This window comes from Crinia signifera, chromosome 6 (assembly GCF_055691185.1).
Source record: "Crinia signifera chromosome 6, ASM5569118v1, whole genome shotgun sequence".
Lineage (NCBI taxonomy): Eukaryota > Metazoa > Chordata > Amphibia > Anura > Myobatrachidae > Crinia > Crinia signifera.
This window is the reverse complement of record NC_139222.1, coordinates 232,052,378-232,071,371: the sequence shown is the minus strand read 5'-3', so window position 1 is coordinate 232,071,371 and position 18,994 is coordinate 232,052,378. Positions and strand designations below refer to the sequence as shown.

General features: G+C 41.1%; 1 protein-coding gene across 5 annotated transcripts in view; it reads left to right on the top strand.

Annotated features, from left to right (window-relative positions):
* Window positions 1-18,994, top strand: part of PCDH15 (protocadherin related 15) — a 1,154,330-nt gene that overhangs the window by 452,900 nt on the left and 682,436 nt on the right. The window lies entirely within an intron of this gene.

Sequence of the window (18,994 nt, the reverse complement as noted above, 5' to 3'; positions counted from 1 at the left end):
TAATGGCACAGATCATGGAGATTGTGACGATACCCACCACCTTTTTACTGTAAAGCTGGGAGGGGTTTAGTCCATTGTATGACAGAGAATTGGGGACACACTAGTGTTCTCCTTATGGTAGGGTATTGGGATATCAGGGAACCTAGTGTTGGAGTAGCTGAAGGAGCTGGGAAGAGGTCTTGCTTTTTAGATTTATATATCTGAGACGTGTGTCTCAACTAAGTATCATAGCTGAAAAGATCAACAATAAATGTACTATACTCTAGGCATTTTTCCTGGCCCTGAGTTTTTTTTCCCTATCTGAGCAAATGTGTTGTGTATTATTTGAGATTCATTTCAGACACATGGGCGGTATTCAATGAGGCAGATTCGCCAAGTTTTATGGCGAATCTGTGATTTTTTCGTGTGTGTCGGCGATTTTTGGAGCTCCAAAAGCGAATCACCCTATTCAATGAGCTATATTCGCCAAAGGCGACCGGTGAATGAAGGACAATTCGCCATATGTTATTCGCTGCAAATCGCCAGGCTTTGTCAATAGGATTTTTCATTGGGATTCGCCGGGATTCGCCATGATTCGCCAATAGTGTATTCAATGAGAAGTTGGCGAATCTATTTCTTGATTCTTATCGCCGTTCTTCACCGAGTTTCCCTCGTCATCTTTTTATGGTGAACTTTTATATGAACTTCTGAAATAATTGGTTTTAAGTGTTCAATTTAACTCTGCAAGTGTAATCTAATATTATTTGCTGCCCTTGTGTGATTTTATGGTTGTAGAAGTGCTATATAAATATATATTTAATTTTTTCTGGTATTATTTTTTTCTCCCACAATGCATTGTTCTTACCCATGATTCACCTCAATTACTCATGAATCTCCTCCCCACCTCACTCCTTCGTTTGGCCTTTGAGGAGATTACACAGCTTTTGCAGTCTGCTGTATTGGAATCGTTTTTTCAGGGTAATTTGCATTTTTTTTGCATTTCACTGCAATTTCTTAAACACTGACTACAGTAATGGAGCTGTTTAGGGATACGCCGGATTGGCTGAGATTCGCCGTTAGGGGCGGCGAATCTCAGCCACGTTGAATAGGGTGACTCGGCGAGTCCCGGCGAATTCCCATGCATGGCGAATCGCAGCAAAAAAGCCGGCGAATTGATGGCGAATCTAAAAACAGTATCGCCGTGACTGGCGAAAAAAGTCATTGAATACCGCCAACAGTGAACACAATTTTTGTGAATCCATAAGTATCTATATAATATTCATTGCATAAATTGTAAAAAATAATTTGCCCTTACTGGATACTAATTATCATCTGGTACCGTATGAAATATCTGATAAAATATTGAACTCACAGTGAATCGTGGTAGAGCTTACTTTTTGCTCTGGTGTAAAGACAGATGTTTTTTGGAGCTAAACAGTGGTACTCAAGTATCTGCTTTATTTAACATTCCTGGAGACACTTGTGCACAGAGCCAGTCAACTTCCCATTCCAAACCCATTTCCTTTGTAATGGTAACAGATGTGTAAAAATATATGGGGAGAAAATTGGCCAACTCTGTAGAAATAGCATTGACTTATTGTACATTTACATCCGCTAAGAACAAAGGGATTTTAAATTATTTTATAAATAAAAAATACAGTATGGCAGTTTGGTTCACCTTGTAAAAGGGGAATTTGGTAGCATATAAGAACCACTTGAAAAGTTTCTTGAAATTACAATATGAGATTGATGCTTCTTCCATTTAACCTCTGTATGGCTGTCCTCTCTCCTTCACACATCCTTCCAGTCCCCTCTGAGTCACAGTCAGTGCTGCTCCACCCCAGAATTCACTTTCATCTCCCCTCAGAAATAGTCTGTGAGCACGAGGATGGAGGAGAGTGATGAGGAGGAGGTGTCGCCGCTGCCCCCACCTCCCTCAGAAACTTTGCCCTCCATGTCACCAGGCTGGAGTGCCAGACTCAACAAGTGCATGCACACATGCAACACAACCTGCACTCCAGCACCGCCGCCTGCTCACACTCATGGGGTCAGGCCGCTGGGGGTGCGGGCACAGGGGAGCCGCTGTTCCTTTGTGTCTCCTCATTGGCGGTGCAGTGGCCTGGCTGCGTCTCCTCATTGGTGGCAGCAACAGGTCAAGGGAAGGAGACATAGGGCACAGTGGACCGCACCACTCAGCCATGGTCACAGACAGCCTGCCGCCCTTAATAGGTGCCTCACGGGCCTAGTGGTATGTCCGGCCCTGGCCTGACCCTGAAGTCAGATGTGATTTGCACCTGGTCCTTCCCGGGAGTGATTCAATACTATTTTGCACTTTTGTGTTATTTTTGCATAAGATATATGGGATGCGGTCATTTGGTCTACAGCATTATGGTAGACAGTCATTAGGTCGACAACATTAGGTCGACATGGGTCTAGGTCAACATCAGAAGAGGTCGACATGGTTCTAGGTCAACAGGTCGTTAGTTCGACAGGTTGTTAGTTCGACATGTCATTAGTTCGACAGTGTCTAAGTCAACAGTCAAGAGGTCGACGGGTTTTTTCACAGTTTTTTGAGCCAACATGTGCTGACAGGCGGTATTTCATGCCCTACCATCCACTAGGGTGTGGCGGGAGAATAAAATAGTGTGCCAAGCGTAGCGAGGCACCGTGCCCGACGCATGGCGAGCGCAGCGAGCCATGCAAGGGGATGCGGTGCAAGTTAAACTGTGTCCATGTTGACTGTGTTGACAATTAGGTAAAAAAACAGTGAAAAACCCCATTTCAACCTTTTCACTGTCAACCTAGACATTGTTGAACTAATGACCTGTCAAACTAACAACCTGTCGAACTAATGACCTTTGACCTAGAACCATTTCAAACTTTTCCAATGTCGACCTTTTCCCATGTCGACCTAATGACTGTCGACCATCATGCTGTAGACCAAATGATCCCAACCCTGATATATTGCATGCAAATGATCAAACCACAATGAATGGCATGCGATATATCTTATGGTATACAATTGTAACATAGATATATCTATAGGGTAGGGGTCTGAAAAAGCCTGTAAAACTTCCTGCGATACATTGCATGCAAAAAAACCACACAATTTTCCATCAGATTCCAAGCAATTCCGATAAATCAATAGTGCAGCACTAGCGATTTAGGGGCTCCGAACTGACACTCATGCGACCGCGCATCGGCTCGAATGGGGCCCTTAACTCTGATGTAGTAGTCGTGTAACCGACATAGAGCTTTTGGTATGGGTGCTACTATATTATTTTCCAATGTTCCTTCTATGTTATTACCAAATGTTATTTGCCACTATGTTTGGAGTACAGGGTGATTTCCCTATTTTCCCTACTCCATGTGGCTATAAAAGGCATAATGACTGCACAACCTCCGGGATAAGCATTTTAATATTGAATAGTGCGCTTACCAGCAGGAGCGAACGTGCCATAATGACTGCACGGTAATAGCATTACATTAAGTTCAAGTAAATTTTCTGTTTACCATGGCTAATTGAATCCTGCCCTACACTGTAGCTGGAAGAAAGATACATTATGAATAAATGCACATAATTAATCACCTGTAAGAGAGTACATATAAAATAACAAATATTTTGGTTTTACAATACAGTTTTAAAACCTTGCTTGAATACATTAATGAACACTACAGAAAATACATGTTGCAATAGATGATGTAGCTTGAAGGCTTGGGCTTCTTTTTGTTCCCTGGTAGGGATAAATTAGAATCCCTCCCAGCGTCCGCTGTGGCTCATGCCTCTGCCAGCTCATGCAAGGATGGACTCATGGGTCAAAAACCTGGAAATCTTATCATGGCAAAGAAGAGTTATTTATGGAAGAGCTGTCATTTGTAGGGGCATAATTGCATTATTAACACCGCTATGCATTTTGATATATGGCAGGATTTATCACATTCCAAAATATGACGCTTTAAACATCATGCCCCTAGCCTGTGAAATGACAGAAGATGATTGGGTAGTACTTTATCTTTCTCCAAGAATTGTTATACTGTTAAATATTCTACGGCATTTTCAGTTTCCTCTGTAATATCTTTAAAATGTTCTTCTAAAGTAGAGATTCCAAAGTGTAAATCACTTAATCTATTGCAGTTTTTTTCTTGGAATGAACTTGAAAAATGAACATTAGATACCTATTACAAGGATTTGTTAGAAGACTGTCCTTGCCGCTGCATTTAGAGACAAATTATGCTTTATCTGTAAAATAGTTCTTGTGGAATCAATCAACGCTAATAAAAATGGTGAAGAACAAAATTGTAAAATAGTCCAGTTCTTGTCTCTGATATAATCTGCATGATATAGTTACAGTATGTTAATATGTCATATGCATGTCTAAATTTAAGCCGCACACTATCCTGTGGAGCAGATTTGTCTGAATTTTCTAAGCCACTATAATTAGGGTTATTTGGGCAGGATTACTCCACTCAATTTTGCTCACACCCCATAGAGGTGTGAATAAAACCCAGCCAGGTTTTTCCTCCCGTAATAACCTCATATGTGCATGAGGTTCTGATGCTACCTCACACTTAAATTAATCTATGTCTCAAATCTATCTTATATATGATTTTGCCTATTACATAATGTATTATCTTCCAAATTACTATTGTTACATTTCGTACGACTTATAATCGCATCGCATGCCATTGCATGCCATACACCCGATGCACAGCGATGCAATGCGATTTTAAATTGTATAAGCCCTCTATACGATTTTTAATTGTATAAGCACCCTAATGGGGGCTTACAATGTTAAATGCACCCCCACGCCACCCCCACTATGAACGCCAACCCGAAGCGTGGCGAGCGGCGGCGGTACGCGTCCTCCGACCTTTTCATACCCCCACTGTTCACGTCGGTGATGTTATATAGTGTAGCGAGCCACCGAGCCCGAAGCGTGTATTCTGTGTCCCCTCGTCAAGCTTCGGGCTCGGTGGCTCGCTGCGCTCGCCACACTATATAAAATCAACTCCACGCCGACGTGGATAGTGGGGGTATGAAAAGGTCAGAGGACGCGTACCGCCGCCGCTCGCCACGCTTCGGGTTGGCGTTCATAGTGGGGGTGCCGTTGGGGGTGCTTTTAACATACTAAGCACCCATCAAGTTTCATTATCTTATAGGGGGCACTTTTAACATTGAAAAACCCATTAGGGTGCTTATACAATTTTAAATCGCATACCATTTTATATGCGATACAATGGCATACAATGCCATACAATGCGATGGTATACAATTTAAAATTGTATAACATCGCCTGCCATCACGTAACACCGCATCGCATACCATCGTATGCCTTATGGTCTGCGATGCGATGGGCGCCGTGCTAGGACACAAGTACTGTTTTGCTTTATCATATACAGTATGTTTTTATTTTATTTTTGCAGCTGCTAAAAGTAAAACTGAAAACACATCTTTCCAGTTACAGGGTTTAATTATAGTTCAAGTAGAACACCAATAATGCGGCACCCTAGGTTCCAGCACTGTGCTGGCTAACCAATTTTGCCAGAATTTCACTGGAAACCCCCCCTTCCGCCCGGCAGTTAGTCAGTCAGACTGTCCCATTGCATCCCCCATCCACTTTCAGCATGAGACCCTGACCCGCAGCGCCACTTTCCCATAGCCTAAATTCCCCCTGTGCCTGATGTGTACAGATGTGTTCAGGTGCTGTTTCTGTATTAACAATTGCATATAAATTTGTTTTGGATTGAATGTCTTTATGAAAAGTATACTTTTCTCTCTAGTTGCTATTGTATTTTTAAATGCCATTTTTCTAACAATAATGCTCCCGAAAATTTCTTTTAAATTGCAAATAATTGCATTATTGTACATGGAAGTATTTAAAGTAAGAGACGTTGTAAGAGAACACATCTATAGCTGAATCATAAAAGGATTACAATAAAGTTATCATACAGTAAGTTGAGTTCTTCTAATAGCTCAAATATTATTTTATTTGTATTATACATCAGAATCTGCTAATGTCTGAGGAGAAGAGATAATCACCTAATTGGGAAACTGCTAACACTTCAACTTCTGCGACTGGGAGCTACTGAATCATTCCTACTCACATATTAATTTAAGGAGAACCCAAAATGGTTTATATGTTTTAAACAATTATGAGGACATTTAACTTCTATAGTCCTACTGATACTTCCTTATGGGTAGACACTAGTATACAGGTATGACATAAAAAATCGGTACTTGTGTATTATCACGGCACCCACGATGTGCATCGTAGGGCATCTCATCGCATTGCATATAGCGACATACGATGCGATGCGTTTATTAATTGTACAAGCACCCTGATGGGTGCTTACAATGTGAAATGCCCCCCCATTGTCAACGCCACTCCCAGTATCAATGCCAACCCGAAGCGTGGCGAGCACAGTGAGCCCGCGAGGGGCGGCGGTACGTGTCCTCCGACCTTTTCATACCCCCACTATCCACGTCGGCGTGGATTTGTTTTTAGATAGTGTTGTGAGCGCAGCGAGCCACCGAGACCAAAGCGTGGCGAGCGGACATGTATTACTTTACATGTATTCCGCGTCCCCTCGCCACGCTTCGGGCTTGGTGGCTCACTGCGCTCGCCACACTATCTAAAATCAACTCCACGCCAACGTGGATAGTGGGGGTATGAAAAGGTCGGAGGACGCGAACCGCCGCCCCTCGTGTCTGTGACTTTATGCTAATGTCGTTACAATACCCTTCTCTGTTGTCATAAATGGATTGGGAATTTAAAATGGCCCTGGAAAAATTTCCAAAAAGTGGCCCTCCTACACGCTCACATTGCCAGCCTGCCTTCTTCTTCCCCTGAACATACCCACACCAGCATGCCACCTTGTACCCCCTAACATTCGCACCACCAGTCTGTCACCATATACCCTCTCCCATCCACCGGGGTCTGATATGCGTGTTGGAACATCGGGGATCTTCCTTTGGGCTTCTATTTCCAATCCATCCCTGGGTGAGTGAATAATTGTTATGAGGACCAGCATTGCATGTGACACAATCATCATAATGCAGCCCATACCCGGTGTAATGTACGGATGTGATAGGATGCACACTCCCGCACACATCCCATCACACAGAACATAGAGTATGTGCTGCCAGTACTTTTTTAACTAGATTGCATCTCATTGAGTTCAAAATGCACGGTGTTTTAGCACATCGCATACGTATTGAACTAGATGCGATGCGATCTAATTCAAAACGAACAGAGATTATTGCTCTGTGTTTGGGCACCTTAAGGGTAGCATACCCTTATCTATACAGTAAAATCATAAGTGCTTTGTGAAGATACAATGTGAACTATTTTAATTGCATATATTTTTCTTAATAAACATGGTTTTATTTATTGTCTTCTAAGATACGGTACTGTGTTCAGAATAAAAATACATCTGAAATTCATATTACTAGTTTTGAGTGTTCTAAAGAAAGACAACGGAATGGTTTAAGGTACAGGAAACCTTAGCTCATGTTTTCCAGATACTTTACAAACCCTATAATGAAAAAAAAAAAAAAACCTTTTTAATGGAAAATAGGTTTCTGCCTGAGACAGGGATATTGCATTTCTTCCTTCATGCTCCCGAATGTTATTTTCCATACTGCGGGGAGCTGTACACACTGCAATCATATGAAAGCCATAAAGTTTTTACATCCCATTCTTTTAGAGTCTTCTTGAGATTTTATTGCTGTCATCCACCAGTTATCATCTCACTTAAAATAGCAAATATGATCCTTTCTTTTCAATCCCTTCCTTTTCAATTTCTTAAGAATTATTGTGAGTGACTTTTCAAGGGTTCTTAATGCCTGAAAGATTTCAGTCAAAGAACAACTGTGTCCACCCACCATTGTTCTATGATTGCTCTTATCAGGGGAATCAATAATACCATGACTAGATCACTTTGGCCTCCATTCACCATTTCTGGGGGAATTCGGAAGCCTCGGCTTTTATTTGGTATTATTTTGATTTGGGAAATTTATATATTTCTATGTTTATAATGCAGTTTATGAATGCAAATATTTTTATACTGATTTAAATTGCAAAGCAGGCCATTTTCCTAATGCCATCAGACAAGCTAATATGAATATTTTTCATATGCACTTGTAGCCTGTTTGGTATTCCTTTTGCTTTTAGAATCGTAATTTCCTTTTCATAGCATGGTTTTGTTGTTATTGCTGAGAATGATGATTATCAGTAACACAAAAAAAACTGTTTAGAATTCATTGAAGGAACAGTCAATCATAGCAATGCTGTGAAATTGTCATAGAAAAGCCTTTGTTCTCAACAAGTGCCATAGTGGACAGACTAAGAAATATTTATGGTGTCTTCTTATTTGAAAAATATTGATGCCGTAGACCTTATGAAGTCAGTTAAAATGCTAGAACCCAACAAACATCATTTTCTTTTGAAGTATCAAAACATTTTTGTGTTTTTGTCTTTTTCTGACCAACATATCAAGAGATACTCATATGGAAGGTGTAGTTTAAACAATTTTGGCCTATTTATTATGAGGGACAATACAACCCCCAATGATTAAGTAGGGGATTGGTGCCTTCAAAGCAATTTAGCTTTGCTCCTGTGATGGGTCAGCACTGTTTTCATGATCATTTACACTGCTACTTTTACTTGCCAGGTGTCTACTGCGGAATAGCTAGTGACAGAGAGTGGCCCAGAACAGAATCCGCATACTGGCCCTCTTCTTTCTTGATCTGTCCCAAAGAAAAAGTATGCGTTCTACATGATTCCCCCAAACCTGATAACTCTCACTTGTAGATAAAAAAAGAAAGGTACTATGGAAGTATTCCTAGTTACAGTATGTTTTCCTATATGGTGGAAGGTATTTAAGAAAAACAAGAATTAAAAAAAAAATTGAACACTATTATCAAGTTGGCTTGTCTAATTTCATTGCCTTATTTGCATTGAATTGACCAAAACAAGTTTTGATTGCATTTACAACTTTGGCACATAAGTATTTAGTAACTGTTTAAAGGACATTCAAAAACATAAACATCTGAACATTTACCTTTTTGTAATGTTGTCTTCAGGTAGCGAGGAGAATTACGTATGTGTTACTACAGTACATTGAATACATACAGTACCTGTTGTCAGGTGATTGTTTTTTTGGTACTTGTTTAGTTTCACGGCGGCAGATATATCGCATGCGATTTGCATACAATTCGATGTACGATGCGATTTAGTACTTGTTCATAACCCCACTATCCACTACGGCATGGAGTTGATTTTATATAGTGTGCCGTGGAATACATGTAAAGTAATCCGTGTCTCCTCGCCACACTTCAGGATCGCTGCGCTTGCCACACTATATAAAATCAACTCCATGCCGTAGTGGATAGTGGGGTTATGAACAGGTAATAAATTGCTTCGCACATCGAACCGTATGCAAATCGCTGTGAAACTAAACAAGTACCGTTTTTTTCTTTCTTCTGTGAGCTATTGTCTATTTCTCCACATACTGTATGACAAAGGAGGTCCATCTGTGGTCTGACTGACCTGGTCATAGTATTTTCTATTTGATGTATATTAGACATATTTACGAAGGCATCCTTAAACAGCACTCTGTTGTGTTGGAGCCTTGAATTCCATCTCATGATGTATAAGCAACAGTAATGCAATCTGTGTGCAATGCTTTTGCTAAAGAAATATCTGCTTTACATTGCATTTCAAACTGCTGCTAAACAGGGAAGATCTAAAGAGGGATGATTTTAAAATCTAAAAAACCCAAGGAAACTAATTTAGCGCACTGAGATTTCATGTTCATTGCACTAAAGCTGGTTACATACAGTATATGGTGACCTTAATTATCAATGAAATAGACATTTGAGGTTGATGCAAAGTTTGTAGCAAAATGAGCATTAATGTCTCAAAAAAAATGTATGCAAAACTAGAGTATTTGTGTACTGTATATTTGCAGAACTATGCGCATCTCAAGATGTGAACGTTTCTGCATCTGTAGCATATGCACCTAATTTTTTTGACATAGAACTCACTATGTGTTGGTACCTTTTGAGTTTAACCATACAGATCTACACATAAAATCGGTTGGATGGAAAGATAGGAAAGAGATTTTCTGAAGAGTATCATTTCTTATGTATATATAAATAACAAATGTGATGGCTATTTACCAAAGTAAATTGTGAGACATACCCTCCAGAGCACCTGTTTTTTATAGGGATATCTGCCAATTTACAATTTACAAATTGGATATATCTTCTACAGTCACATTTTCAATTACAAAACCAAGCTAAAGTTTCTATGGGGGCTGTTTTTTTATGTATTAACTAAACATTCCGTAGATTGGCCTGTTAGCTAAAAGACCACTTAATAGGTTGCTGTAGCTTATGGGCTATAGATGCAAAAACTATCAGGAGAGGGATCTGCAGGATTCATTCCCCAGCAATCTCCATATATGCATGCATGGTCAGCCCAGAGACCCTATCCTTTTTTTTTTTTTTTTTAAATACATACGGGTAATCATTGATTTCTTATAGCCGAGAATAGCGACAATAAGAAGTTATAGAGTTTAGGACTCGATAATTAATAAATATGCCCGTGGGTTTTATATTCTCAGATAATGAACGATAGATACATTGATAACTTATGTTAGCAAATCTATTGCTCTGTTGAGTGCTTTGATACTGTTCTTTTTCTTTCCCTTTTCTTGTCTTTAAATTGACTGCATCAGTCTAGGATCAGATGAGATGAAAGGGTGACACACACAGACCTTTGCAATGTACCAGTAACTTTAGAGTTTCCATTCCCTCTCCCCCCTACTTAAGATCTGTAGATCTTAAGTGCTATAGCTCACTGCATGTTGCCCTTGTCTGACAACAGTGGTTCTCCTGACAAGGGGTCTGTCATCGGAGCTCTGGATGCTGTTCTGAAAAACCGAGAACTATTTTACAGCTTACCCCCTCTAGTTTATGATACAAAGACACTTTTATGGTAGACATATATTCAGATAGACTTGATGAAGAATGATTTAAACACTGCACATTTGTGTTTTATCTGCTCATTTTTTTTACATTTACTTTCATGTGTTCTGTAGTAATATAATGCAATGAGATGTCTGTATGGACAGGCGTGGTTTGTTACTTCCAGTTGAAGGGAAGATTGCTGGTGTACCAACATGACCATGGGGGCTGGGAGAGGGTAGAGGGTGCTGTTGGCGTGGCTGTGTTGGGGGATAGAGGGTGACATGCTAGTGCGGGTGTGTTGGCAGGCTGGCAATGTGGGTATGTAAGGGGGCCAATGTCTGGAAATTTTTCCATGGCCACTTTGAATTCCCAATCCAGCCATGTCACCTGGGAACGGCAGTGTATTGGAATTAAAATAAAGCCACAGACACAACTGCAGGAAAGAACATAAGGACGTCTGCAACTGTGTCCAAGTATAATTGGGCCCTATGAGGAGGGAACCTGCCCATTAAACAGACCCCACCGTATCAAGCAGACCCCACCTCCATGAGGGCTGCTTCCAGAAACTTCATGGGCAGGTTTTCTATCCCAATCCACTCCTGGGTATGGATGAGGTCAAAGGGTGGTACAAAGGTGGACTAGAAAGGTAATAAATACAAATCCAGCCTTTACAAGAATCAAGTCCAGATTAAGGTTTGTGAGAGCCCCAGGTAACCTTCCCCAAAATTGTCACTACCTGTACCACGGCAAATAAAATTCCACTACTAATCAATCACCATGCATGTGCGCAGTGTAGCTGCGATAAAAAAATCCAAAAATCACTCCATGGCATCCAACATTGACATTGCATCCTACTTCAAAGCCCAGCACCCCAACACATAAAATAGCCTTGTCTTCCTACTGATTTGCCTGCTGTTTTACACATCCCATAAATTCCTGGTACAATCGATGGTTTCCTGCCATCATTGGTTTTCCTGTTAATTTTAAACATTGCTGACATGCAACATCACACAGTTATTAGGTAATGTCTGCTATGCTTCCAGAGGACAGGAACAGGTGGTGTCAATCATTGGGGACTAGGGTCAAAGTCCAGTTGCTTAAAGATGTACATTTCAGCATTGTGTAAGCCACTTGATAACTTCCCCACCAGGGCCTTTACACAAGGTCACCCTGCCTATACTGTAGTTCAGCAATGAACAGAATAAGAATTCATTAAAATGTGTCACTTTTACTTTCAGCTGAGATTTACTGTAGTCTCTGTCTTTGCTTGGCACAGGTGACTGAGGACGAAATTATTTATTCCATCCAATAACTGCCTTAATTATCAAGTAATGGAATCGATTAAGTTCCACAACAAGAGAGCCACTGGTTCCCTAGATTTTTGCTTATAAGTCTGTGTAATAAAGAAAAAAATGTCAATCAACATAATTAAGAATGTTACAGTATTGTTTTAGTTTATTTATAGTTACACAATATTTGCTATATCTTTATTTAGTGCATAGTCTTCGACTAAATATTGAGAACACAAAATATAATGAAACATTAACTGTTGCATTTTCTTTATATAGACATATGTATAATGACTGGCACTTAATAATGTGAAGCTGCCAATGCATAGTTAGATCAATGCCTTGAGAATGTCAATCAGTGTTAAAACAGATTTAAGCAATGCCAGTAAGTCAGTGAGATTTGCATTGATTCTCCCAATAGCTCTTTCAAGGTCCATTAATGTGCCCTCACAGGCAAGCCGACAGCTGTGTGTAACTGTAGTTTTGGCATGGAAAACACACACCTTAATTCAACATGTCCAACTGAGACTAGGGACTGGATTTCAAGTCAAAACATTAGAGATTTCAAAGTACAGAATGAACACATTCTAGCCTGGAATTTGATAGGTTCAAAGGTACATTACTGTTTCTCGTGTAATATATAAAAGGGAAAGGGACACTAGTTCAAAGTGGTGATCAGGTTTGCTGTGCTTCTTTCTAGTGCAACACAAGGACATATTTATTGGATCCCTACAAATGACACTTAAATATAAATCACCATAAAAATGCAGCAGAAATACAAGAATAAACAAATAATAGTGGAGGCTGTCTAAAGGTGCCCATACACGCACCGATTTTCCCGGTGCGATGCTCCCGCGACATCTCATTGCACAATACAAAAAGTAGGTGCTGCACATACTTTTTGTACTGTGTTTTGTTCGCATCGCACACACATCGTATGCACACCGCATGCAATGCAATGTCATTTAACACAAAAAGTACCAGGAAATCGGTACGTGTATGGGCACCTTTAGTCTACTGTAGAGAAAGGAAGAGTATATGGAATGCTGGACTACGATGCTCTCATTGTACCAGCTGAACATTGGTTTGGCACAAAGGCTCGGACTCACAGTGCTGTATGTGTGGAGTTTGTGTGTTTTTCAACCTTTTCCACTAAATGTTTGTTACCTCCTACAGTCCAAAAACATACTTGGCTTAAGACTGCTTTGATTGTAAGTGCTCTACAATACACTGATGCTAAAAAATATTAGTAATTAAAGACTGGTATCTGGACAGTTTGTACAAGCAGATGCGTTCTCATCCATTTATTATTGAAATTATCTAAATAAAAGAACTGTGGCATTGCATAAAAGCAGCTATAGACATGCATGTGCACATTCTGTCAAATGGCTAATGATATTTTCATACTGTTTAATTTAGAATTATTTGGAGTTAGTCATGTAACTCTAAACATAGGAATGTGGTTTCTTAATACAACAAGACTACAGAATACCTTCCAGCGGGATGCAGTTAAAATCCCGGCGGTCGGGATCCCGGCGTTCAGAATCCCGACCGCCGAAATGCCGACACATTCTCCCTCCTGGGGTGTCCACGACACCCCTGGAGGGAGAATAAATTAGCGTGCCGAGCGTAGCGAGGCACCGGGCCCGCTGCGTGGTGAGCGCAGCGAGCCCGCAAGGGGGGGCGATCCACGTCCCCCCCTTGTCGGCATTTCAGCTGTCGGGATTCCGGCGTCGGGATTCTGAACGCCGGGATCCCGACCGCCGGGATTCAATACTGAATCCCTTCCAGCTCCTCTCTTTTATTTCCTTATAACAAATATTATTTAAATTCATGTGGCAACATTCAACCATGCCCCACTAGGGGCAAACACAGATTTTTTTTAAAGCAACATTAAAAATACTTGATTTTGGAACAAAAGGAAAAATAAACTTATTTTTGTACACACAAAGATACGAGCGTTATATTGAAATATATACAACCCAAATATGTTATCATAATTGCCATTCTTTCCTTGTAAGGGAGACTCTCTTCATTGTGTTGTTTGGGATTGGGGTGGAGATGCACTATGAAGTTTCACTACACGATTTCCTAGTGGACAGTTTTATAAAGTAGACAACTACTTGTATGACTAACATGATGTTAGCTCAGAATTAATTATTTCATTTTTAAAAGGCACAAATTCTGTTACAATTTCTGTTTGTTGCTGTTTGCCTACATTTCAACACCAGGAGTATTGGTGTATCTATAATACCACTTTTACACCAGAATATCGGGTAGGACCCGGGAAACTGAACACGGGAAATTGCCAGTGCATGCCCTGCCTCAGACCTCATTTACACTGCACTTCAATCCGGGTTATTCCAGTGTAATGTCTTTTTACACTGAAAACGTATCAGCCCTGTCTTTCCTTGCTGCTGTCATTAAAAACTGATCTTTTGAGATGAGGTCACAAGAAAGGGAAAAGGGAGGGATGATTTAAAATAAAAATCAGTTATTAATCTTCCAGTTGTTTGCTTTATTTTGCTGAAAATATGCATCAAACTGTACATACTGTACATTTCACATCTTTTTTATAGATGTTATTCATAATGAAAGACAAAGATATGAGAGTCCAACTGGGAATAGCGAACAATTGTAAAACTTTGTGCCCATACAGTTTAACATCATAGGACACATTATAAAATGGAACTGTATAAAATGGTGACTGCTCCTTTAGGGAATCACACAAATATTAAGTAATAAAGTGCAACCTTTCTAAAGATTTTAAAAACATGAGTGCAACCTTTTGAAAGATTTTAAGAAAAAGAAGAAAAGTGCAACCTTTTTGAACTATAATTTAAGACTAAAAGTTGAAACCTTAGCTCAAATTCCGGTACACAGAAAATTCTGGGGACTCTAGGATTTGCGGGTCACTACTATTAGCACTATTGCCAAAGTTAAAATTGGGCCCTCTGTATTCTGGTGGCGGTTGGTTTGGTTGGGTGTTAGTAGATGTGCCAGGATTGAAACTGACTCCTCTATTGTAATGATCATACTGTATGGGTTGGGTGGGTAGTTAGGGTGGTGGTGGGGATGTGGTGTAGGGTGTGTGAAAGCACTGGAAAAAGTACGTTCTAAAATGGACTTTTGTTTATCTTGCATAGCCATCAATTGAGACATAAATGTCTGCTGATTCTGCCTCTCAGCTTCCAAATATTTGTCCATGCGAGCATCTTCCTTTGCATGGACATCAGTATCCAATTGGCATAGATGTTCCACTATCACCGAATCGCTTTAGCTGCTAGTTCAGACCGATTAAGCTTTATCTTTTTGCCAGGAACGCTGTACACTGTAATAAAAAAAAAAAAAAAACAATCACATTAGACACTTCCATGTCAAGTTTTATATAAAAACAGCAGTATTGTTTGCCAAAATGTGCTAGTGGCCTTCTTCCACCTGCATGCTAGCAACATTCTGCAACAGATACTGGGCCTCATCCCATCCCACCCTACCCCCAGGTTGTATTACAGTGTTTTTACTATGTGAAATGGCTGTAAATATATAGTATGTCTACTTACAATTAGAACGTAATGGAGTGCTTTGAGTGGGGACCGGGGTCTGACTGCGGAACACCGTCTGACTGTTTGCTTCCACAACATCATTTATGGCTGCTTGGACGCTGTCAGAATGCATAGAAGAATCCATAATATTCTCTGCTGCACCATCATCACCAAACAGCAGCGGTGAAGCCGGGCTCATGTGTGCTGACATCTGCATCGCTTCAGAAGCTGCTGAGAAAGACGTGGACAGCTGGGAAGCCTGGGTAGTCGGTACGTCATAAAAAAAGAGGTGTTTAAGCAGCGCTATCAGTGAGAAACAGTCAGTGGTAAATGAATTAACAATTTATTACACAATAAAACATTAAAAAATCATATAAAAAAGGTCATACATGATAAGTGGGGCGAGAATAAATGGAAATTAAATGGACCAAGTTGTTGGGGGGACCAGAATAATTAGACCTGCACTGATCCATTGAAGATTGTCCCGATGGAATGCAATCCTGAATGATGTTATTTCCGGGTGTCGATGGAGGGACCGGTCCTGAGAGATGTTGTTGATACAGGACCAATCTTAAACCTCAACCATTTTGCGATGAATTTTCCGATAACGATTTATAGCATCCAAATCACGGGGTGTAGATGGAGCAGCCAATTGTATAAATATGGGCGCCCAGTCCATGAGAAGTCACCTTGATAAAGCTGGCATTTAGATCCGGCGAAACGCGTTGGTGCCCCCCTGTTTGGACCTTGGTTGCAGATTTGGACCACTTCCTGCTCATTCATCTGATCGACATCTGAAACAATTGGCTGCTCCATCTACACCCCGTGATTTGGATGCTATAAATTGTTATCGGGACATTCTTTGCAAAATGGTTGAGGTTTAAGATTGGTCCTGTATCAACAACATCTCTCAGGACCGATCCCTTCAGCGACACCCGGAAATAACATCATTCAGGATTGCATTCCATCAGGACAATCTTCAACAGATCAGTGCAGGTCTTATTATTCTGGTTCCCCCAACACCTTGGTCCATTCAATTTCCATTTATTCTCGCCCCACTTATCATGTATGAATTTTTTAATATGATTTTTTAATGTTTTATTGTGTAATAAATTGGTAATTCATTTACCACTGACTGTTTCTCACTGATATCCTTGTATATCCCAACTCAAGCAGCTGCTAAAGGTAGCAACTCTGATATTAGCACTCAATTTTTAAACCTAGGTTGAACTTTTTCTCTATAGTCGGTATGTCATGGCTGTCCTGGCTATTGTCCGTCTGGATGCAATGCGGTGCTATGGAGGAGGACAGGGCTACTGAGTTGCAGAGTGCCGTGTTCCCAAATGCACTGTAGCACAGGCCATAGTGCACCCAATTGGGCCTAGCTGCACCGCTTTTCTTGCTCTTCTGGTCGGTCACTTTGTTGAACTGCTTCCGCAGAGATTTCAATTTATTTACAACCTGCTGTTGCGTGCGATGGATACCTCTGGATTCCAGCAAGTCCGCAATATTGTGATACACCACGCGTTCCGAACGGTGCCGGCCATCTGACGCCGAATCTCCTTATCTGCCCTGTTTTGCAGGAGCTCACGTACCTCCTTGTCAGACCAGTTGGATGTAGTGGACATGGACATGATGGTGCAGGTCAGGTTTGGAGTCAGCCAAATAGTCAGGCTGAGGGTGGTGCTGTGGGACACACTGTGTGACAACCAGCATGTGTTGCTGCAGATGAGGCTGTAAACACACTGGGGAGAGTGCCTCCAGCACAGACTGTTGCTGTAGTCTAGGGTACAGGCTGCAACAGCGTGGTAACGCTGCTTCTGCTGCGCTGTTCCATGTGCCCTGTGTGGGTCTCCGGCAGATGACATCATCTGCCAGAGCCGCAGAAGCACCAATCAGCTCTTCGCACCCTTCTACCCACCAAATAACCCGGATAAAGACCATTTACACCACCCTGAGCCCCGTATAAGCCCCGTGTCCTACCCTGAACATTTGCCGGGTCAGATTCCCGGGGAACAGTACCCACATTATTTTTTTTCAGCCCATTTACACCGCGGCCAGCCCCGGACTGGAGCGGCAATATCCCGGGTCCAACCTCTGGTGTAAAAGGGGTACAATAAGTGCAGGGTGTATGGACCACACAGGTTCCTGGGTCCAGGGGCCTGACACTGCACACCCTGCACCGATATAGCTATACCTACCCATACGAAGTATAACGGAGGCTGCCATTGCTTCACAAAGAAATCCCAAGGAAAATGGCATGGCCTCCATTTTCCTATTGATTTGCGCAGGTGCCAGAGTCTACAGCACTGCTGCTGGAGAAGGGGACTCGCAAAGCACCTGAACATGGTCCTCCTCTCTTTAACTGCTCCTGAACAGGGGACTATAGGAAAAACACATATCTACTATAAAGACACAGATACTGTATTGGTGTAAAAAGGGTAAGCTTTATTTAATTGCTTCTTGAAAAGAGAGAAAGCTATGGTATTAATGAAAGAATGACCCTACACTCAGTATCCGGATTATGCTAAATAATCCAATACAAAGTATAGATGGAGGTCAACTGCCAGCCCTTTATCAACTGAACATAATGAATACGGAAGGTGACAGAAAGACTTCTCAGCAGTGGGAGCCACATAAATAACATAAGTATTATCAAGACTTTCAGCAACATTCAGAGCCCCAATTTTCTTAACCACACCCTGTTGCCCAGTATTTCTAACAAGGTCAATTGGGATGGGAACTATAGTGCTTATCTCATCGTGTGTACCCATGGTAGTCAACTGAAATCATGTCAGCAACAACTCAAGACTTACAGTAGATGAACAGCTAAAAGCCCATCACCATCAACTCAATGGTTAGGTGGTGGAAAGCTGTCACCCCATTGGCAATAACTTTATTCCAAGATGAGGGTGAACGGACATCCCATAGCCAATAGTACAGGTCTTACATGGATGCCAAATGCCATCCCATTTCCAACAATTCCAGGTTTAGATGAGGGCCTGTCCATTACAAACAATTTAGGATATCAATAGTCCCCATCCGATGACACACACATAGGCACACCAGATCAATTGGTGATCCCAGTAAGGTATAATCAGCCTAAATCCATGCATTGGTGGGGGGCGCCCCTCAAGAACTACAACAAGACAACCCATTCTTACCATCCTTTGCCACAAAATAATAAAGCCAATATTAACAATAAGAAT